Genomic DNA, 23,549 nt, shown 5'->3' on the forward strand with positions numbered 1-23,549 from the left:
ACTTTTCGGAAATGCTTTGGTTTGGTGTCTTGCTCACCAGGTGAAGTCGGTAGCTCTCCCTTCAAAGTCAGCAGGACTGAATGCCTACACCTCCTTTAAACATACTGGGTTCATTTCTCCATTCCTTAAAGAATACTGCCTGTGTTAGGGCCACATTCTCCTACAGCTTGCCTATTCATGTGCCTGTCTAAATGCCAATGTTACCATTGTGGCAGATGCTCACATACACCAGACCAAACACAGCTTTAAAGGCAAATCTTGCAGAGAATGTACCAAAGTAGGACACATACAAACAGCATGTCGGGCAGACAAAAATAAATGGACTGCACAGGGAAGAGAAAAAAATAAAAAAGTCTGGCTGCAGTTTAAAAAAAAAACATGCTGTTGATGTTCTGATAATCTGATAATGGTGAGATTGACATAGGAGTGGCTAGCCTCAAGGTTTACAATGTGAAAATGAACAAGAAACAAGCAATATGGCTTACACCAGAAGTGAACGGCACATTAATTACTTAGCCACTGGCTCGGCTGTTTCAGTCATTACACAAAATGAGTTTAAGTGGCATTTCAAAGATATTGAACTAAGATATCCAATTAAGAACTTATACTGGAGAAAAGATAACCCCTATGGGAATGACATTCATGACAGTGAAATATAACAATCAACAAGCCACATTGGGCTAGTGTGTGGTAAAAAACAAAGGGCCAGCATTGAAGGGTCATGATTGGCTGAGACAACTACAACTTGATTGGAGATTCATTACCTTTTGCATGCCACATCCTCTGTAATAGAGTCAACTGAAAGTGAATTAGGAAAGGTACTGGATGATACCACGGCACTGCTCAAGGATGGCATTGGAAAACTCAAAAATGTCAAGGGTAAAGAAGTATTAAATGAAAAGGCACAACCAAGTTTTAAAAAGTCCACCCAGTTCCATATATCATCTGTGATAAAGTTCTATCCTAGATCACATGGAAGCTGAAGGAATTCTTTCCAAGGTTCAGTGGAGCCAGGGGTGCCATTATCCAAGTAGAAATGTGTGTCAGGTGCTGTGGGGATTCTAAAGTCACCAGCAACCCAGAACTGAAAGTAGATCAGTATCCTCTTCCTAGGACAAAGGATATCTTTACAAACCTTCCTGGAGGGAAACACTTCAGCAAAGTGGAATTAACTGAAGCCTACCTACAGATGAAAATGGAAGAAGAGTCCAAATCATCACTTACTGTGGTCACACCATTGACCCACAAGCATTACACAAATGAGTTGCGAAAATTCAAGCAGTGGTGGATGCCCCAAAGAAAAAGGATGTGTCAGACTTCTGCACAGTACTGTATTTGTTAATGTGGATTGGAGGGTGAGTTTGTAAATCTGGCAGGAGCAAAGGATGATGGGAATGGGAAAGGGTGGAGCACCATGAGTGGGGTGTGAGACAGGTAGCGGAGAAGGAAGGAATGCACACAGAGGCAGGGAGTGGCGTGGCTGCAGACACACCCATCCCTGGGACACCAGGCAAGGACACTTGATTCCAAACAATTGGTTTATTGATTATTACACGATGTCTCTCTGGTGCTTCCCACTTCATCCCCTCTCTTTTCACCTTTTCTCAACCAGTATTCCCCTCTCCCTGTCCCCTTTCCACTCTCAGTCCACAAAAGAGACCCAAATTGGAATCAGATTTATCATCACCCATGTACGTCATGAAGATTTTTTTGCAGCATCACCAGTACAGCACAATATATAAAATTACTACAATATTGTGCAAAAGTCTCTGGCACCTTAGCTATATACATGTTCCTAGAACATTTGCACAGTACTGTACATGAATGGCATGTCAATACACCACCATGTCATATGTGCAGGTCTCACTAAATGTAAAATGAAGTAGACATGTTATCCCAGCTCCAGTGTTATTCTTTTGATGAGCTTTTGGAGTTACAAAACATTGCACAGGTCACTGGCAGCATTTCAGAAGGTGTCTGGCATCACCCAAGCACAGAAGGTGCCGGACGGATGGGTGGGAGAGGACCTGTTCCCATATTGTATGGCTCTATGACAAGATTTCTATGCCTCTGACATTTCTTTTTACATTTTTCATTCTTGTCAGTCAAACACACATGATCGCTTAACCAATGGCTGCCTGTCACAGATAGCAGAACTGACAATAAGGTAATTTCTCCTTTCCTCCTCGCTCAGACGTCACTCGAGTCAGGTTACTATCCGCTGAGAAATATTGTCACACCAGCACCACCAGGGACCCCCACCACCCAGGTCATGCTCTCTTCTCACTGTTGCCATCAGGCAAAAGGTACAAGAGCCTCAGGACTCACACCACCAGGTTCAAGAACAGTTACTACTCTTCAACCATCAGGCTTTTGAACAAAAGGGGATAGCTACACTCGTTTCAGCACTCTGTTATGCTGTTATTTCATGCTTGTTATTTATTGCCATTTATATCTGTGTTTGCACAGTTTGCTTACAGTTAAGTTACTGTTCTATAGATTCGCTAAGAATGCCCACAGTAAAGGAATCTCAGGGTTGTCTGTGCGGACATGTATGTACTCTGATAACAAATTTTACTTTGAACTTTGAACATCCATACCTGGCTCTCAGTAACAACCTCTAACCTCTGCCAAGTTCAAGTCAAGCTGCCGCTTTAACACTCTCTGCCAGTGCTTAGTTGCCGAGTATCTGCCATCACCCACAAAGTTGTTCATGAATGCATCTCATTTACATGGGGGTGCTAATGGGGACAAGTTCCCACCACCCATTAAATGCTCCAAAATGGCATGTGCCTCAAATAGCCTCTGACAACCAAATACAGCTCCTGGCCTTCACATGTGGCTTAGCTACTAAGCCCAGTGCAACCTTTTCTACTGACAGGAGAAGGTGCAAAGAGGCAGGTTACTGGCACCTTAAAACCAGTCGCTTTGGGCAGATGGGGCTCATCAGCCGTGGTTGGCAGCTCGTCTAGGAGAATGAAAACTTTGATCTCAAACCTCCGCTGCCTTGCGGCTACAACCACTCATGGGGAAGGCTTCGGAAGTAAACACGAAGGAAAAATCCGGAGCTGGAAGGGTTCCCAAAGCAGCCCTACATTTTCAGTGCGGACTGGTAACTCCTGAGATGCTGTTGACACTAAACTGTATCGGTCTCTGTCGTTCCTCTGGGTTCGCCAGATATGTGCAGAGGGGGAGCTTGCTACATGGGCAACAGCTTGTTCTCCATATCGTACTGCCCAGGCTTGTGTATCTAGACAGCTAGGATACAATATCCATGGTGATCTCTGACCAACGGAGGCCTCAGGCCTCAGATTCTTGTGAATCACTGGTTGAAGATCAAAGGAAGAGATCTGAAACTGAGCCCTGGCATCCCAGGGAGATGTTGGAGGTGGAGGATTGATGAGAAAAAATGTTGGCAGCTTCCCCATATCTCCACGCTGTGCCCCCACCCTTTGGTTTTTTTTTCACCAGTGAACATTTAACTCTTTCCAGTAGAAAGGATTTAAAATTTGGTGCCATACCTGCCCCTATAGCTCTTCCCTCACTACCATGCAGGGTGCCAAACAGTCCTTCCAGGTGAGACAACACTTCACCTGTGAGTCTGTTGGGGTCACCTACTGTACCTGGTGCTCCCACTGTGGCCCCCATATATCAGTGAGCCCAACGTGGATCGGGAGATTACTTCGCCGAGCACCTTCCCTCTGTCCACCAGAAAGAGCAGGATCTCCCAGTGGCCACCCATTTCAATTCTCCCTCCCATTCCCATTCCGACATGTCAGTCCACGACCTCCTCCACTGCCGTGAGGAGGCCGCACTCAGGTTGGAGGAGCAACACCTTATATTCCGTTTGGGTAGCCTCCAACCTGACGGTATGAACATCAATTTCCCCAACTTCCAGTAGTTGCCTCCCCCACCATCCTCCATTCCCATTTCCCTCCCTCACCTTATATCCTTACCTGCCCATCACCTCCCTGTGGTGCTCCTCCCCCTTCCATTTCTTCCATAGTCTTCTACCCTCTCCTATCAGATTCCTCCTTCTTCAGCCCTTTATCTCTTTCACCAAAACACTTCCCAGCTCTTTATTTCACCCCTCCCCACTCCCGGTTTCACCTATCACCTACTGCCTAGTACTTCTTCCCCTCCCCCTACCTTCTTGCTCAGACTTCTCATCTTTTTTGCAATCCTGAAGAGGGGTCTCGGCCCGAATTGTTAACTGTTTACTCTTGTTCATAGATGCTGCCTGGCCTGCTGAGCTCCTCCAGCATTTGATGTGTGTTGCTTAGATTTCCAGCATCTGCAGATGTTCTCTGAGAGTGCTTAAGGAAGTAGCCCAAGAAATAGTGGATGCATTAGTGATAATTTTTCAAAACTCTTTAGATTCTGGACTAGTTCCTGAGGATTGGAGGGTGGCTAACATAACCTCACTTTTTAAAAAAGTAGGGAGAGAGAAACCGGGGAATTATAGACCGGTTAGTCTAACATCGGTGGCGGGGAAAATGCTAGAGTCAGTTATCAAAGATGTGATAACAGCACATTTGGAAAGCGGTGAAATCATCGGACAAAGTCAGCATGGATTTGTGAAAGGAAAATCATGTCTGACGAATCTCATAGAATTTTTTGAGGATGTAACTAGTAGAGTGGATAGGGGAGAACCAGTGGATGTGGTATATTTGGATTTTCAAAAGGCTTTTGACAAGGTTCCACACAGGAGATTAGTGTGCAAACTTAAAGCACACTGTATTGGGGGTAAGGTATTGATGTGGATAGAGAATTGGTTGGCAGACAGGAAGCAAAGAATGGGAATAAACGGGACCTTTTCAGAATGGCAGGCAGTGACTAGTGGGGTACCGCAAGGCTCAGTGCTGGGACCCCAGTTGTTTACAATATATATTAATGACTTAGATGAGGGAATTAAATGCAGCATCTCCAAGTTTGCAGATGACACGAAGCTGGGCGGCAGTGTTAGCTGTGAGGAGGATGCAGGGTGACTTGGATAGGTTAGGTGAGTGGGCAAATTCATGGCAGATGCAATTTAATGTGGATAAACGTGAGGTTATCCACTTTGGTGGCAAAAACAGGAAAACCGATTATTATCTGAATGGTGGCCGATTAGGAAAAGGGGAGGTGCAACGAGACCTGGGTGTCATTATACACCAGTCATTGAAAGTGGGCATGCAGGTACAGCAGGCGGTGAAAAAGGCGAATGGTATGCTGGCATTCATAGCAAGAGGATTCGAGTACAGGAGCAGGGACGTACTACTGCAGTTGTACAAGGCCTTGGTGAGACCACACCTGGAGTATTGTGTGCAGTTTTGGTCCCCTATTCTGAGGAAAGACATCCTTGCCATAGAGGGAGTACAAAGAAGGTTCACCAGATTGATTCCTGGGATGGCAGGACTTTCATATGATGAAAGACTGGATTAATTAGGCTTATACTCGTTGGAATTTAGAAGATTGAGGGGGGATCTTATTGAAATGTATAAAATCCTAAAGGGATTTATGCAGGAAGATTGTTCCCGATGTTGGGGAAGTCCAGAATGAGGGGTCACAGTTTGAGATAAAGGGGAAACCTTTTAGGACCGAGATTAGGAAAAACTTCTTCACACAGAGAATGGTGAATCTATGGAATTCTCTGCCACAGGAAACAGTTGAGGCCAGTTCATTGGCTATATTTAAGAGGGAATTAGATATGGCCCTTGTGGCTAAGGGGATCGGGGGTGTGGAGGGAAGGCTGGTACAGGGTTTTGAGTTGGATGATCAGCCATGATCATACTGAATGGCGGTGCAGGCTCGAAGGGCGAATGGCCTACTCCTGCACTTATTTTCTATGTTTCTATGTTTCTCTTGTTTGATCTACTCAAGTCAATTTACCGCCAGTCCTGCATATGTTCGGAACGCATTGAAGTAATTCTGTCAGGTTGTGGGTACATGGGAAAAGAGCAGTATTGTGCTAGTCATGATGTTTAGGCAAGATGTGTTACATTCCTTCCTCACTCTGTTGTGCAAGCCTGACGATCCTTTTGAAATGATTACACCAGAGTGACGGGAAGGTTAGAAGATTCATTTAGTTCATGGCTAGGAAACTAACTGTCCATTATCTCTTAATCACTGGCTGCAAGCTGCATGTTATTCAAACTGGGAGATGTTTCAGAATCAGATTCAGCACACACACGGCCACCATGCAGTGAAATACTGCAGTCACATTCACATTTCAAAACCCATTGCCTCTTCCTAGCCACACATCTCAAGGAATTATTTTCTTGGACTCTGTTCTTGCTCCATCCACAATTTCTGAATGAGCCTGGGCTCAAATATTTGATTCTCCTTACAAAATGCACCTGGAACCTCATCAGTACTGCAGAGCAGAGCAGAGACCGTTCCCTGCGGAAAGATGAGGTAGTCCCAGTGACACAGAAACAAGAACACTCTCTAAGGTGACAGAGATAGATTTTCCTGCTAGAACTCAATGAAGGGGACAAATCTTCCACCTAAACTGTGGTCCTCCACAATGGAAAGAGTTGCTAGGTGGCACACTGTCTGAACACTCGAGTGAGAGGGAGCTTGTGGTCATGAACACATGGGGAAGTGAAGCAATGGTGGAGGAGAGTTTGGGAAGTATCACCCAGCCTTTGATCATAATGCAAGAGGACAGACACAAGGCAGGGTCACAAAAAAAAAAATTTCCCCCTGTGTTTCAAATATTCATGTTTAGATAATATTTAGCATTTTTAATTCATCCATTTTAGTTAATACACTGGACTTTGTACACATTCCAAACAAAAGCAACAAAACAATGGATTTTATTAACACTTCTCATTGTTGACAAAGACAGCCTTTATTGCCCATCTGCCAGACTCCCAGAAATGGTGAGTGGTGTTAAGCCTCTTTTCTGAACACTGCAGTTGAGCCCACAGAACGGCTACTGAGGGATTCCAGAATTTAGACCTAGCACTTAAGGACCAGCAAGATATACTTATAAATCAGGATTAGATTAGATTATGAGGACACGCAGTCCTCTTTTATTGTCATTTAGTAATGCATACATTTGTTCCTCCAGAATGATATCACAGAAACAGAGGACAAACCAAGACTAAAACAAACTGACAAAAACCACATAGTTATAACATGTAGTTACAACAATACAAATCAATACCGTAATTTGATGAAGAACAGACCATGGGCATGGTAAAAAAAAGTCTCAAAGTCTCTCGAAAGTCCCATCATATCACGCAGACGGTTGAAGGGAGAAAGTCTTCCTGCCATGAGCTTCCAGCGCCACAAACTTGCCAATGCAGCATCCTGGAAGCACCCCACCACAGTCCGACTCTGAGTCCATCCGAAAAATTCAAGCCTCCAACCAGCCCTCCGACACCAAGCACCATCTCTGCCGGGCGTTTCGACCTTGACCCCGGCCCTGGCAACAGGCGATGCCGAGGATTTGGGGCCTTCCCCTCCAGAGATTCTCGATCGCACAGTAGCAGCAGCAGCGAAGCAGGCATTTCAGAAGTTTCTCCAGATGTTCCTCCGTGCTTCTCCCATCCGTCTCCATCAAAACAGGATTGTGCACGGCCCCTATTTAACAAATACGATATCAATTCGGAGTAGCCACGCATGCTGTGTTGTGCCGCCATCTTCTCCTCCCCTCCTTGATTGTGTGCAATTTGGAGAGGGAGCCTGCAGGTGGTGGTGTTCTGACATTCCCAGTGTTCCTGGTCCACATGCTAGACTAAGTCACAGGTTCGGAGGTGCTGCCCGTGTTGTCTGCAGTGCATTTGGTGATGGAGACACTGTGCACAGGTGGTGTGGAGAATGAACGGGGAGAGGGATGGCTGTGATACCAATCAAGACAGCTGATTAGTCTTGACGGTGTTGAGCACCTCCAGTGTTGGACCTGCACTCATCCAAGCAAGCGGAAAATACTCTATCATGACTGCAATTTGTACCTTGTGGATGGTGAGAAGTTGGCAGAAGGCGAGGCATTTGCCCAGACTGACTTGATCTTGAAGCCACTGTGTTTACATGCTGGTCTAGTTGAGTTTCTGCTTAATGGTGACCTCCCAGGTACTGACTACAGAAAGTATTTTTCATGCCACAGTCCCAATGAGACGCCAGACTGCTTGGAGGGAGAGAGAGTTTAAATGAAGCCAGTAAGGTCAGTTGGCATATTTTGCACGTCACAGCCCTGAGGAGACATTGGATTGCACATAATTAAACACTTGGTAAGTTCCAATAAAAAGAAGTTAGGTTTAAGTGGATCAGCCATTGTGTGAGTGGGCCAGTGTTGGAACGGGGAGTTGAGGCTTTGATTCATCGAGGCTTTAGTGAGGAGAGGCTTGCACGTGGGAAGGCAGGAAACCTCCAGTGTCCCTGATAAAATCACCTGCAAGTGGGTCCAGCTGCAGCTTCAAACAGACTGTGTTAGAGAGCCGGAGCTGGAGCTGGAGGAACCCCAGATCACCTGGCAAGCCGAGGGTTCGAAGACAGGGCACACAGGGAGGGTGTTACACCCAAGGTGCAGGACACAGGAGGTAGACAGCCAGTGGCAGAGTACCTGTGGCCATTCCCCTCAACAACAGGTATACTGTTTGGATATTTTTGTTGTGGGGGGGGGCGGGTGGGGAATGACCTAGTCATTATCCACAGCGGTCTTTCTCTGTGCCACAAAAGGAAAGGGAGAAGAGGCAAGTGGTAGTGATGGGGATTAGTTGGTTAGGGGAACAAAAGGTGGTTCTGTGGATGAGAACAAGATCCCCTGATGGTCCTTCCTTGAAGCTCCTTCATGCACAGTTGTCTAGATGTTGCAGGGTTGAGTGAAGAGCCAGTGAGATGGCATCTGCTGTGGACCTGTTGCCCTGGCAGGCAAATTGGAGCAGATCCAAATTGCTTCTCAGGCAGGAGTTGATATGTTTCATCACCAGCCTCTCAAAACACTTCATCACTGTGGATGCAAGTGCTACTGGATGACAGCCATTGAGACAGGTCACCACGTTCTCCTGGGCTCTGGTGTAATTGAAGCCTGTTTGAAGCAGGTGGGTACCTCAGACTGCCGAAGCAAGTGGTTAAAGATCTCAGTGAAAACTCCAGCCAGCTGATCAGCACAAGTTTTTAGTACTTGGCAAAGTAATCCATCTGGGCCAGATGCTTCTTGTGGGCTCACGCTCCTGAAGGATACTCACAGGCTGGCCTCACAGACTGAAATCACAGGATCATCAAGGACTGTTGGGAGTTCGTGATGGCCCCTCCAAGTTTTGACAATCAAAGCTAGCATACAAGGCATTGTGCTCATCGGGAAGTGAAGCCCTGTGGTCCCCTAGCTGACTTGATTTAAGAGGAGTTGTTTTCAAACCCTGACAACGGTCAAGCCCCCCTCGTTGATTCAAGTTTTATCCAGAATTGTCACTGTGCCCGTGAGATGGCTTTCCAGAGATTGTACCTGGACCTCTTGTAACTTTCTTGGCCACGGGACTTGAAACCCTCTGATCAGTCCCTCAGCATTTTGCCGATCTCATGGTTCATCCAAGGCTTCTGACTGGGGAGGACTCGGAATGATTTTGTGGGGACACACTCATCTACAACAGTTTTAGTAAAGTCATTGACCACCTTGGTGTATTCATTCATTCCACAGAGGCGCCCTTGCACACAGCCTAGTCCATCGACTCGAAGCAATCCCGTAGCCATTCCTCTGCCTCCTGCAAACACCTCTGTCATCCTCATCCCTGGAGCTTTGCTCCTTAGCCTCTGCCTGTGTGCAGATAGGAGAACAACAACCAAGTGAAGAGATTTAGTGAAAAGCAGTCTGGGCACAGAATGGTCGGTAATCCTAATTTTAGTATAACAATGACCTAGTGTGTGGCCCTCAAGGGAATAAGACCTTTATCCATCTCCTTCCACGGCATGCACTTTGCTCAGGAGAGTTAAAGGGATGCAGTGATGATTGTTGAAGCTCACCTAAAACAGCTGTGTAACACCGCATCCTGCAGCTTTATTAACAGGGTGAAGGGAGCAGTTTGGTCTGTGTGAAGCTGTCTTCCTCTGCAAGGAGCTGACTTTGACCAAACACTACAGACTGCAAATTAAAGGGGAGGTCACTGCTAAAGGTCCAATTGCCAAGGGTTCTTCACCATGACATACACATGCAGACTGGGACCAGTGAAAAGTTTCAGTTACAGTTAGATCAAGCAACACCATGAAAGAACAAAATCTCATACTATGCAGATATAGTATAAACTGTGTATGCAAATCAAATGATAAATCCTGTACAGTGAATCCCTGTACACAAAGATTACTCATAAAATTTGCGTTCTCTAAACCGAAAAGAGAGTTGTTCAAAGCACTATCAGCAGGTTGTGAAACAATTAGAAAGTTGCATAACAAATAGTTCACCAAACGAGTTCCAGGCATTAGGTTGCCAAGGAATCACTTTGAAAAGGACAGGCGTAGATTCAAGGAAGATAGTGCTGCCAAGGAAATGGTTTTTAATTAAACATCATAAGCTTTTGGAAGGATGACAAATTGTACCTGTGAAAGTTAATACATTATTCAGCTTTAATCAGTGTGATTTTGAAGCTGCACAGGGTAACAGAAAAGAAAACCACTTGAGTGCTCAAAAAGGGACTGGCAACTGCTGCCAATTCCAAACAAAACTACTACACATATTACAATGGCATTCTGAATCAAACAAAATGCAAAGCCTTTCACTTTATTCCAAGAAATGCTGCGATCATCCTTACCAACTGGCAGGCTTTCCAGCTCAAGTTAATCCCCCAGTATTTACTCTGGATTAATCCCCTCTTTGATCCCCTCTCTCTCCCCTCTGTGCTGGGTGGATCTTGTGTGGGATCAGTGATCCACTTGGTTTGGTGAGGACCGTGGACTTGCAAAATAAAAGGCAGGCAAATTCTCAAAACATTTTAATTCATTGTCCTTCATTGCATGTATGTTTTGGGATGTTTGACAGCATTGTTTTTAGAAATAAATCAATATTTTTAAAGGTTTCTGGATGATGAAAGCTCAGCTCTGGCAGGTGGCAGACCAGCTGTGGGCATCGGCAGTGCGGAGCCACTCCCAGCTCCTGCACACTCACCCTAGACCATCACTGCTCACGCCCAAGGACAGACGCTTCAGGCCAGCAAGGTGCACACCCAGTTTTATTCCAGTACTGTTTGATTAATAAACTCTGTGTTGCATCCAGGATAATAGTATGAAATTGTGATGGAAGCAGATACCTGTACAAGAGACACACATCAAAGTTGCTGGTGAACGCAGCAGGCCAAGCAGCATCTAAAGGAAGAGGCGCAGTCGACGTTTCAGGCCGAGACCCTTCGTCAGGACTAACTGAAGGCGAAGGGTCTCGGCCTGAAGCGTCGACTGCGCCTCTTCCTATAGATGCTGCCTGGCCTGCTGCGTTCACCAGCAACTTTGATGTGTGTTGCTTGAATTTCCAGCATCTGCAGAATTCCTGTTGTTTACCTGTACAAGGGAGACAGGTTACACTTGAACCACGGGGGACCAATATCCTTTCAGGGAGGTTTGTTAGTGCTATTTGGGAGGCTTTAAACTAGATTTGCAGGGGGATGGGAACCAGAGTGCCAGAGCTGACAGTGTGGCTGGGGTGAAAATAAATGATGTTGAAAGTTTAAACAAAACCGCTGATAGAAAGGTTGTGAGTGGTGGTAAAAATCTTCTGAGGTGTATATATTTCAATGCTAGGAGTATTGCGGGGAAGGCGGATGAGTTGAGGGCGTGGATTGACACATGGAATTATGATGTTGTAGCAATTAGTGAAACTTAGCTACAGGAGGGGCAGGACTGGCAGCTTAATATTCCAGGGTTCTGATGTTTCAGATGTGATCGAGGCAGAGGAATGAAAGGTGGGGGAGTAGCATTGCTTGTTAGGGATAATATTACAGCAGTGCTCAGGCCGGACAGATTAGAGGGCTTGTCTACTGAGTCCTTGTGGGTGGAGCTGAGAAACAGGAAAGGTATGGCCACATTAGTGGGATTGTATTACAGACCACCCAATAGTCAACGAGACTTGGAAGTGCAAATCTGCAGAGAGATAGCAGGCAACTGCAGGAAACATAAAGTTGGGGTGGTAGGGGATTTTAATTTTCCATACATTGATTGAGACTCCCATACTGTTAGGGGTCTAGATGGTTTAGAGTTTGTAAAATGTGTTCAGGAAAGTTTTCTAAATCAGTATATAGAGGGACCAACTAGAGGGGATGTAATATTGGCTCTCCTGTTAGGAAACGAATTAGGGCAAGTGACGGAAGTCTGTGTAGGGGAGCACTTTGGTTCCAGTGATCATAACACCATTAGCTTCAATTTGATCATGGACAAGGATAGATCTAGCCCTAGGGTTGAGGTTCTGAACTGGAAGAAGGCCAAATTTGAAGAAATGAGAAAGGATCTAAAAAGTGTGGATTGGGACAGGTTGTTCTCTGGCAAAGATTGGTAGGTGGAAAGCCTTCAAAGGGGAAATTTTGAGAGTGCAGAGTTTGTATGTTCCTGTCAGGATTAAAGGCAAATTGAATAGGAATAAGGAACCTTGGTTCTCAAGGGATATTGCAACTCTGATAAAGAAGAAGGGGGAGTTGTATGAAATGTATAGGGAACAGGGGGTAAATCAGGTGCTTGAGGAGTATAAGAAGTGCAAGAATATACTTAAGAAAGAAATCAGGAGGACAAAAAGAAGACATGAGGTTGCCTTGGCAGTCAAAGTGAAGGATAATCCAAAGAGCTTTTACAAGTATATTAAGAGCAAAAGGATTGTAAGGGATAAAATTGGTCCTCTTGAAGATCAGAGTGGTCGGCTTTGTGCGGAACCAAAGGAAATGGGGGAGATCTTAAATAGGTTTTTTGCGACTGTATTTACTAAGTAAGCTGGCATGAAATCTATGGAATTGAGGGAATCAAGTAGTGAGACCATAGCAACTGTACAGATTGAAAAGGAGGAGGTGCTTGCTGTCTTGAGGAAAATTAAAGTGGATAAATCCCCGGGACCTGACAGGGTGTTCCCTCGGACCTTGAAGGAGACTAGTGTTGAAATTGCGGGGGCCCTGGCAGAAATATTTAAAATGTCGCTGTCTACAGGTGAAGTGCCGGAGGATTGGAGAGTGGCTCATGTTGTTCCGTTGTTTAAAAAAGGATCGAAAAGTAATCTGGGAAATTATAGGCCGGTGAGTTTAACGTCAGTAGTAGGTAAGTTATTGGAGGGAGTACTAAGAGACAGAATCTACAAGCATTTGGATAGACAGGGGCTTATTAAGGAGAGTCAACATGGCTTTGTGCGTGGTAGGTCATGTTTGACCAATCTGTTGGAGTTTTTCGAGGAGGTTACCAGGAAAGTGGATGAAGGGAAGGCAGTGGATATTGTCTACATGGACTTCAGTAAGGCCTTTGACAAGGTCCCATATGGGAGGTTAGTTAGGAAAATTCAGTCGCTAGGTATACATGGAGAGGTGGTAAATTGGATTAGACATTGGCTCGATGGAAGCAGCCAGAGAGTGGTGGTAGAAAATTGCTTCTCTGAGTGGAGGCCTGTGACTAGTGGTGTGCCACAGGGATCAGTGCTGGGTCCATTGTTATTTGTCATCTATATCAATGATCTGGATGATAATGTGGTAAATTGGATCAGCAAGTTTGCTGATGATACAAAGATTGGAGGTGTAGTAGACAGTGAGGAAGGTTTTCAGAGCCTGCAGAGGGACTTGGACCAGCTGGAAAAATGGGCTGAAAAATGGCAGATGGAGTTTAATGCTGACAAGTGTGAGGTATTGCACGTTGGAAGGACAAACCAAGGTAGAACATACAGGGTTAATGGTAAGGCACTGAGGAGTGCAGTAGAACAGAGGGATCTGGGAATACAGATACAAAATTCCCTAAAAGTGTCATCACAGGTAGATAGGGTCGTAAAGAGAGCTTTTGGTACATTGGCTTTTATTAATCGTAGTATTGAGTATAAGAGCTGGAATGTTATGATGAGGTTGTATAAGGCATTGGTGAGGCCAAATCTGGAGTATTGTGTTCAGTTTTGGTCACCAAATTACAGGAAGGATATAAATAAGGTTGAAAGAGTGCAGAGAATGTTTACAAGGATGTTGCCGGGACTTGAGAAACTCAGTTACAGAGAAAGGTTGAATAGGTTAGGACTTTATTCCCTGGAGCGTAGAAGAATGAGGGGAGATTTGATAGAGGTATATAAAATTATGATGGGTATAGATAGAGTGAATGCAAGCAGGCTTTTTCCACTGAGGGAAGGGGAGAAAAAAACCAGAGGACATGGGTTAAGGGTGAGGGGGGAAAAGTTTAAAGGGAACATTAGGTGGGGCTTCTTCACACAGAGAGTGGTGGGAGTATGGAATGAGCTGCCAGACGAGGTGGTAAATGCGGGTTCTTTTTTAACATTTAAGAATAAATTGGACAGATACATGGATGGGAGGTGTATGGAGGGATATGGTCCGTGTGCAGGTCAGTGGGACTAGGCAGAAAATGGTTCGGCACAGCCAAGAAGGGCCAAAGGGCCTGTTTCTGTGCTGTAGTTTCTATGGTTCTATGGTTCTAAATACAATACTCCTTCAAATCTTACAGGCAACAAGAGAAAGCAGGAGCGGGGGATTAATCACTTAACTCGAGAGCCAGGATGGAAAATAAGCTTAAAATCTTACTGTATTGTTCAATGGTCATGCTCATTCCTCTCAGAGACGAGCTGAATTTACAATGTTTGACAGTCTGCCATCTTGAAGTGAGACACACACACACACAAAGTCTCTGGTGGATCTACCCAAACACATTGCAGATGTCACAGATCGTCAATACATGTATTTTCTAGGATTCCATCCATAAACTGTTTGTAACCAGAACACTTCACAAGTGGGAAAAGTAACAGCACGGCGATGTAAATGAAGACACTGGACAACTGAGGCGGTGTGAAGTTACATTCAGCTGTTGTTGCAAGCTGACTTCCCGCCCAGCAGAAGATGCCTGCAACGACGCAGCAGCCAGCAAATCTATCCCACCCATTTCCTGGAGCCCCGTTCCTACGTATGGGCTGTACTCAAGCATTCTTAACCTGCGAAGGACCTGCACTTGTAGCTGACACCCCTTTCAGTCCATCTGTGTATGTCCTCATCTTCTTCAGTCCCTCAAGATCGAATATCGTCATGGCCAGTGGGTGAGGTGATGTGCGCCTTTCACTGCCCACACAGGAAGTCTGCGTGCTCCTGACAGAGGGTCCTGGGCTTTCAGCATTAACCTGTTGTTAACTTCTCCCCTTTGACTCTTGGCCGACGACCACTGGCCAATATTACATGGGAACATTGCACTATTTCCAACGGTGGCTTGAGAACATCCTTTTGACTTGTCCTTTGCCATAAGACTGCAAGATGGAGTAGAATTAGGCCATTCAGCCCATCAAGTCTGCTCTGCCATTCCATTATGGCTGATTTATTACCCCTCAACCCAACTATTCTGCCTTTTCTCCATAACTTCTGATGGCCTGACTAACCAAGAATCTATCAACCTCCACTTTAAATACACTAAATGACTTGGCCTCCACAGCAGTCTGTGGCAATAAATTCCACAGATTGACTACTCTTTTGCTAAAGAAATTTCTCCTCATCTATTTTAAATAGATGTCCCTCTGTTCTGAGGCTGTGCTCTCTGGTCCTAGACACTCCCACCATAGGAAACATCTTCTCCATATCCACTCTATCCAGGCTTTCCAATATTCACTAGGTTTCAATGAGATACCCCTTCATTCTTCTAAATTCCAGCGATGGACCAAGAGCCCTCAAATTCTCCTCATATCTCTTCTGAACCCTCTCCAATGCCAGAACATCTTTTCCTAGATAAGGGGCCCAAAACTGCTCACAATACTCCATGTGCAGTCTCACCAGTGCCTTTTAAAGCCTCAGCACTATATTCTTGCTTTTGCATTCTGGTCATCTCGAAATGAATGCAAACATTGCATTTGCCTTCCTTAACACCAACTCAACCTGCAAGTTAACCTTTCAGGAATCCTACAGGTGGACTCCCAAGTCCCTTTGCACTTCAGAATTCTGAATTTTCTTCCAGTTTATGCAATAGAACATCTGCTCTCAAAGCAGAGAATTTAACAGCAGGTTAATGCTGAGAGCCTAAGAGTCTGTGTTAGCAGCCTAGAGACTCCTTGTATGGGCAGAAAGAAAATTCTTCATGCCTTCTACCAATGTGAATGACCATATACTTCCCAACACTGTATTCCATCTGCTACTTCCTTGCCCATTCTCCTGATCCAAGTCCTTCCGTAGCCTCTCTACTTCCTCAGCAGTACCTGCTCCTCCAACTATCTTTGTATCATCTGCAAACTTGGCCACAAAGCCAACAATTCTGTCATCCAAATCATTAACATATAACGTAAAAAGAAGCGGTCTCAACACCAGCCCTGTGGAGCACCACTAGTCACTGGCAACTAAGCAAAAAGGCTTCCTTTATTCCCACTCTTTGCCTCCTGCCAGTCGGTCAATCTTTTACTGTATTTATCATTCCTGTAATACCATGCGCTCTTATCTCGTTAGACAGTTTCATGGGTGGCATCTTGTCAAAAGCCTTCTGAAAATCCAAGTAAGCAACATCCACCAATTCTCCTTTATCTGTCCTGCTTGTTATTTCCTCAAAGAGTTTCAACAGAATTGTCAGGCAAGATTTCTCCTTAAGGAAACCCTGATGAATTTGGTCTATTTTATCACATGTCCCCAAATACCCCGAAACCGATAAGACCATAACATATAGCAGCAAAATTAGGCCATTTGGCCAATTGAGTCTGCTCCACCATTTCATCATGAGTGATCTAATTTTCCTCTCAGCCCCAATCTCCTGCCTTTTCCCCATATCCCTTCATGCCCTGATCAATCAAGAATCAATCAACCTCTGCCTTAAATATACAATAAGACTTGGCCTCCACAGCTGTCTGTGGAAACAAATTGCACAGGTTCACCACACCATTCTAAAAAGACACCCATCTATTTTGAGGCTGTTTCCTCTGGCGGTAGACTCTCCTACCAAAGGAAGCATCCACTCCACATCCACTCTATCAAGGCCTTTCACCATTCAACAGGTTTCAATTAGGGTCACCCCTCAATTTTCTGAATTCTAGTAAATACAGCCACAGAGTTATCAAACACTCTTCATCTGACAAGCCATTCAATCCTGGAATCATTTTGATGAACCTCCTTTGAAACCTCTCCAGTTTCAGCACAACCTTTCTAAGATAGGGGCCCAAACATGGTCCCAATACTCCAAGTGAGGCCTCACCAGTGGTTTATAAAGTCTCAACATTACATCCTTGCTTTTATAGTCCTCTTGAATGCTAACATTGCATTTGCCTTCCTCACCACAGACTCAACCTGCAAATTAACCTTTAGGGAATCCTGCACAAGGACTCCCAGGTCCCTTTGCACCTCTGTTTTTGTATTTTCTCTCCATTTAGAAAATAGTCAACCCTTTCATATTTTCTACCAAAGTGTATGACCATACATTTCCTGTCACTGTAGTCCATCTGCCACTTCTTTGTCCATTCTCCTAATCTGTCCAAGTCCTTCCGTAGACTCTCTACTTCCTCAGAACTACCAGCCCCTACACCTATCTTTATATCATCTCAAACTTTGCAACAAAGCCATCAATTGTATCATCCAAATCATTGACCTATAATGTAAAAAGAATTGATCCCTGTGGAACATCACTAGTCACTGGCAGCCAACCAGAAAAGGCTCCCTTTATTCCTACGCCTGCCAGTCAGCCACTGCTTTATCCATGCTAGAATCTTTCCTGTAATACCATGGATTCGTATTTTATTAAGCAGCTTCATGTGTGGCATTTGTCAAAGTCCTTCTGAAAATCCAAGTACACATCAAACAATTTTCCTTTGTCTATCTTGTTTATTATTTCTTCAAGAAGTTCCAAGAAATTTGTCAGGCAAGAATTTTCCTTGAGGAAACCATGTTGACTTTGGCCTATTTTATCATGTGACTCCAAGTACCCTGAGTCCTCATCCTTAATAATCGACTCCAACATCTTCCCAACCACTGAAGTCAGGCTAACTGGCCTATAGTTTCCTTTCTTTTGCCTCTCTCCCTTCTTGAAGAGTGTCGTGACATTTGCAAATTTACAGTCGTCTGGAACCATTCCAGAAACTAGTGATTCTTGAAAGATCATTACTCATGCCGCTACAATTTCTGCAGCTGCCTCTTTCAGAACCCTGGGGTGTACACCATATGGTCCAGGTGACTTATCTACATTCACACCTTTCAGCCTCCCAAGCACCTTCTCCTTTGTAGTGGCAACTACACTCACTTCTGCCCTCAAGACTCTCAAATTTCTGGCATAGTAATAGTGTCTTCCACTGTGAAGACTGACGCAAAATCCTTATTAGGTTCATTTGCTATTTCTTTGTCCCTCATTACTACCTCACCAGAGCCAGCAGTCTGATAGCCACTCTTGCCTCTCTTTTACTCTTTCTATATCAGGAGAACTTTTGGTATCTTCTTTGATATTATTGGTTGGCTTACTGTCTAATTTCATCTTTTCTCTCCTTATGGCTATTTCAGTTGCCTTCTCTTGGTTTTTAAAAGCTTCCCTGCCCTTTCACTTCCAACTAATGGTTGCTCTATTATATGCCCTCTTGTTTGCTTTTCTGCTGTCTTTAACTTCCTTTGCTAGCCACAGTTGTGTCATCCTACCTTTAGAATACCTCTTCATTTTGGGATATATCTATACTGTGTCTTCAGAATTGATCCTAGAAACTCCAGCCATTGCTGCTTTGCCATCATCCTGCTAGTGTCCCCTTCCAATCAACTTCAGCCAGCTCCTCTCATGCCTCCGTAATTCCCTTTACTCACCTGTAATACTGATACATCTTACTTTAGCTTCTCCCTCTCAAGCTGCAAGGTGAATACTATCGTATTATGATCACTGCCTCCTAAGGGTTCCTTTACCTTAAGCTGTCTAAACAAATTTGGTTCATTACACAACACCCAATCTAAAATTGCCTTTCCCCTGGTGGGCTCGACTACAAGCTGCTCTAAAAAGCCAGCTGGTATGCATTCTATAAATTCCACCTCTTGGGATCCAGCACCAACCTGATTTTCCCAATCTACCTGCATATTGAAATCCCCAATGACTGTCATAACGTTGCCCTTTTTACATGCCTTTTCAATTTCATGCTGTAATTTGTATCCCATTTCCTGGCTGCTGCTCTGAAGCTGTGTACAACTCCCATCAGGGTCTTTTTACCCTTGCAGTTTCTTATCTACCCAAAGGGATTCTACACTTGCCTGTACTATGTCACCTCTTTCTAAGGATTTGATTTCATTTTTTTTCTGAACCAACAGAGCCACTGACCCGCTTTGCCTACCTGTCTGCTCTTTCGATACAATGGATCCTTGGATGCTAAGCTCTCAACTCTGATCTTCCAGCCACAATTCAGATAGCACAACGTTGTACCTGCAAATCTCTAATAGCGCTACAAGATTACCTACCCTATACACTGTGCATTCAAATATGACACCTTCATCATCCTTTTTGAATTTGTTCCCCATGACACTTCAAGTCATCCCTCTGATTGTAATTTTGCCTGTCCTTCCCCACAGTCTTACTACACAATGCATCCACTTGTATACCAACGGCCCCATCCTCAGCATTACAGTATCACTCTGGTTCCCAACCCCCTGCCAAATTAGTTTGAACCAAGGGTTCCCAACCAGGAGTCCACCAACCCCTCAGTTAATGGTAGGTGTTCCTTGGCATAACAAGGGTTGGGAAACTCTGGTTTAACCCCTTCCTATCATCTCCAACAAACTTACCTGCAAGGATATTTGCCCTCCTTGAGTTCAGGCATAACCCACCCTTATTGTATAGAACATACCTTCCCCAAAAGAAATTCTAAAGATCCAGAAATCTGAAATGCTGCTCGTGCACCAGAATCTCAGCTACTACCCTGCAGGTCCTGCTTTTCAACTTTCTACCCAACTCCCTATATTCTTTCTTCAGGACCTCCTCCCTCATCCTACCTATGTTGTGGGTACCAATATGTACCACGACTTCCAGTTGCTCACCCACCCCCCCACCCCCGCTTTAGAATGCTGTGGACTCAATCCGAGACATCCATGAGCCTGGAATCTGGGAGGCAGCTTGCCATCCAGGTGTCTCTTACACACCCACAGAATCTTCTGTCTGCTTGTGGAAGGAAATTAAATTTTCAATTAAACTTTGTTGTTAAGCTTGACTAGCCAAGTATTGCCCAAGGTTTTGGTTATGAGGATGACAGGATCAGGCGCAGACTCATGCCATTAATGAGGTATTGCTGACCTTAGTCCGAGTCTATCTGGTTAAAAGGGGAACTGAATGTGGACATGCAGTTCAAACTTTGTGTACTATGCCGAAACATTGTGGTCTGGCTGATACCTAACAAGTGCTGATCAAGTATGTTGGCTGTTGGCCATTGCCCAAAATTTAAGATGTAACCTGACATTGGCAGAGTCATAAGGCAATGGCTCCGTGGTCACATATTAAAGGGTGAACCTTAGTGCGAGGTCTGTGTCTTTATATCTGTTTGATAACAGGGTAAATTCTCCTGCAGTAAAATATGGTAAAAGTAGGTAAATTCTTCTACAGTAACTTGGCGATGAGGATGGGATCCCTATGGCACGGAATTCCAAACTACCCCATCCGTGAGACTCACTCGAGAAAGAGGAGTCAAGACCGGACACAGGTGCTGAAGGTGTCCCACACTGGCCGGTGACTATCCAAGTTCGAGTAGAGGTACAAGTGGAAACAAGAGGGGGGGAAAATATTTTTTAAAAATCAAATCAGAAAGAGGGACTTTGAGGGCTCTGGGAGAGTAAATTTAGACTACAAGGTAATAGAAGAGGCCTCGGTGTATGGTAAATGGTTGGCCAACTATTGGGAAGAAAGGATTGTAAATATTCCCTGCTGGCGAGAAGCTCAGGCTCTCTGTTCCAGGCTTCTCGCATAACGGTGGAAAATGTCTGATGCTTAGACCCCGAACCCCAGCTGAGTTACGCCACATGATTATCAAAACAAACTAGTAGCCTTTCATAATTGGTTGGTCCAGACTTGCCTCATTTTTAATCCATTACCTAGAGACGTCCAGGCATTGCTCAAGGTAGCCCATGGAACTTCCTGGCTAGGAGTTAGAACAGGACTTCCCAATGTGCTCCAAAGGGTCTGGACCCCTGCATCTGGGATATTAGATCATTTTTCTCAATAAATAAATGAACAAGTATAATTTTTTTTGAGTTATTTATTTAATTGGGTTCTCTTTATCTAGTTTTAGGACTTGTGTGAAGATTTGATGACATTTTAAGTCATATTGATACAGAAATAAAGACAATTCTACAGGGTTCACAAACTTTCTAGCACCACTGTGGTTTGGGTACAACTGTTTCTGTGCCATACTATTCCATGTTCTAAAAAAATTTAATTTGGTGGTTGGAAGTCAATTATCTTAACCTCAGGACCTCTCTGCTGGAGTTCCCCAGGACAGTATCCTAAGCCCAAACATCTTCATTCATGACCTTTCCTCAATCACAAGATCAGGTCTGAAGACTGCTAGATCATCAGCACCATTTACAACTCCTCAGACAAAGCAGTCCACATCCCAATGCAGCAAGACCGGGACAATATCCAGGCCTGGGCTGAAAGGTTGTAGATAACATTCACATTACAAAAATACCAACCAATGACGATCTCCTACCACTCTCACCCCTTGACACTTCGTGCCTTCACCCTCACTGAATGCTCTGGGGGTCCACCACTGAACGGAAACTGGACTGGAGTAGCCACATACACACTGGACCTAGAAGAGCAGGTCAGAGGCTGGGAACCCCGTCAGGAGTAACTCATCTCCTGACTCCCCATCCGTTACCACCTACAAGGCTCATTTCAGGAGATTAATGTAATGCTCTACACCATCCTGGATGAACGCACCTTCAACAACTCTCAAGAACTTCAACTTCAAGAGAACACTTAAGAAAGAAATCAGGAAGGCTAAAAGAAAGCATGAGGTACCCTAGCAGACAAAGGGAAAGAGAATCCCAAGGGATTCTACAGATGTATTAAGAGCAAAAGGATTACAAGAGACAAAATTGGTCCTCTGGAATATCAGAAAGGTAATCTATACATGGAGCCAAAAGAGGTGGGGAAGATCTTAAATGGATTTTTTTGCAATTTTGCATCTGTACTCAGGAGACAAACACAGAGACTATAGGAGTGAGGCAAAGCAACAAACAGCAAGATCATGTATTACAGAGGACGAGATGTTTGCTGACTTGAGGCAAAGGGTGGACAAATCCCCAGGGCCTGACAAGGTGTTCCCTCAGACCGTGTGGGAGGCAAGTGCAGAAATTGCAGAGATGCTTAAATCATCGTTAGTAACAGGTGAGGTACCAGAGGATTGGAGTATAGCCAATTATGTTCTGCTGTTTAAGAAAGACTCAAAGATTAAACCAGGAAATTATAGGCTGATGAGCCTGACATCAGTACAGGTGTCCCCCACTTTTCGAACGTTCGCTTTACAAAACCTCACTGTTACGAAAGACCTACATTAGTTACCTGTTTTCGCTAACAGAAGGTGTTTTCACTGTTACGCAAAAAAGGCAGCACATGGAAAAAGCAGCGCGTAATAAAAAGCAGCGTGCAAAAAAACAGAGCGCGCCCTGAGCAGCCGCTCCTCCCCCAGATTCGGAACGGCATTCTTGCCGGCATTGCTTAAACACGTGCCTGTGAGCAGCCGTTAGCAAGATGAGTTCTAAGGTATCGGAAAACCCTAAAAGAGCTCGTAAGGGTGTTACACTTAGTGTAAAACTGGACATAGTTAAGCTTTTCGATCGTGGCGAACGAAGTAAGGACAAAGTGAGTTTGGCTTGTGGAAGTTGATGAAGATAATGCTGAAGAGGTTTTGGCATCCCATGACCAAGAACTGATAGATGAAGAGCTGATGCAATTGCAAGAGGAAAGGATAACAATCAAAACCGAATACAGTAGCGAATGGACCGAAAGTGAAATCGTCCAGGAACTGAACATGAGGCAACTGCGTGAGATTTTCGCTGCAATGATAAAGTACGACTTTAATTTTGAAAGGTTACGTCGGTTTAGGGTAAATTTGCAAGATGGTTTGAGTGCTTACAAAGAACTGTATGATAGAAAAATGCGCGAGGCTAAGCAGTCAAGTAAGCCTTCCACATCAGCCACAGCAGACGACGAACCTCGACCTTCGACATCGAGGCAGGCAGACATAGAAGAAGATGACCTGCCTGCCCTGATGGAAACAGATGATTCCCCAGTGTCTCACCACCCTAACCCCTGGAAAGATACCGATCCGCGGAGAATGCAGCGGTAGCTGGGAGGCACCCAGCACATCTTTAAGGAAAAAAGCTGAAATAAACAAGCTAATTAATTAGGTGCTGCCCGGCATGTAAACGTCGGCCCAGATCAGAGGTGATTGCCAATTGCGTCACCTCTGATCTGGGCCGACATTTATATCCCAGGTG

At 44.7% G+C, this 23,549-nt stretch overlaps 1 protein-coding gene across 7 annotated transcripts in view; it reads right to left on the reverse strand.

Moving 5' to 3' along the window:
* rab27a (RAB27A, member RAS oncogene family) overlaps positions 1-23,549 on the reverse strand; it is a 201,105-nt gene that overhangs the window by 58,817 nt on the left and 118,739 nt on the right. The gene's annotated exons all lie outside the window — the stretch shown is intronic.

This window comes from Mobula hypostoma, chromosome 13 (assembly GCF_963921235.1).
Source record: "Mobula hypostoma chromosome 13, sMobHyp1.1, whole genome shotgun sequence".
Taxonomy (NCBI): Eukaryota; Metazoa; Chordata; class Chondrichthyes; order Myliobatiformes; family Myliobatidae; genus Mobula; species Mobula hypostoma.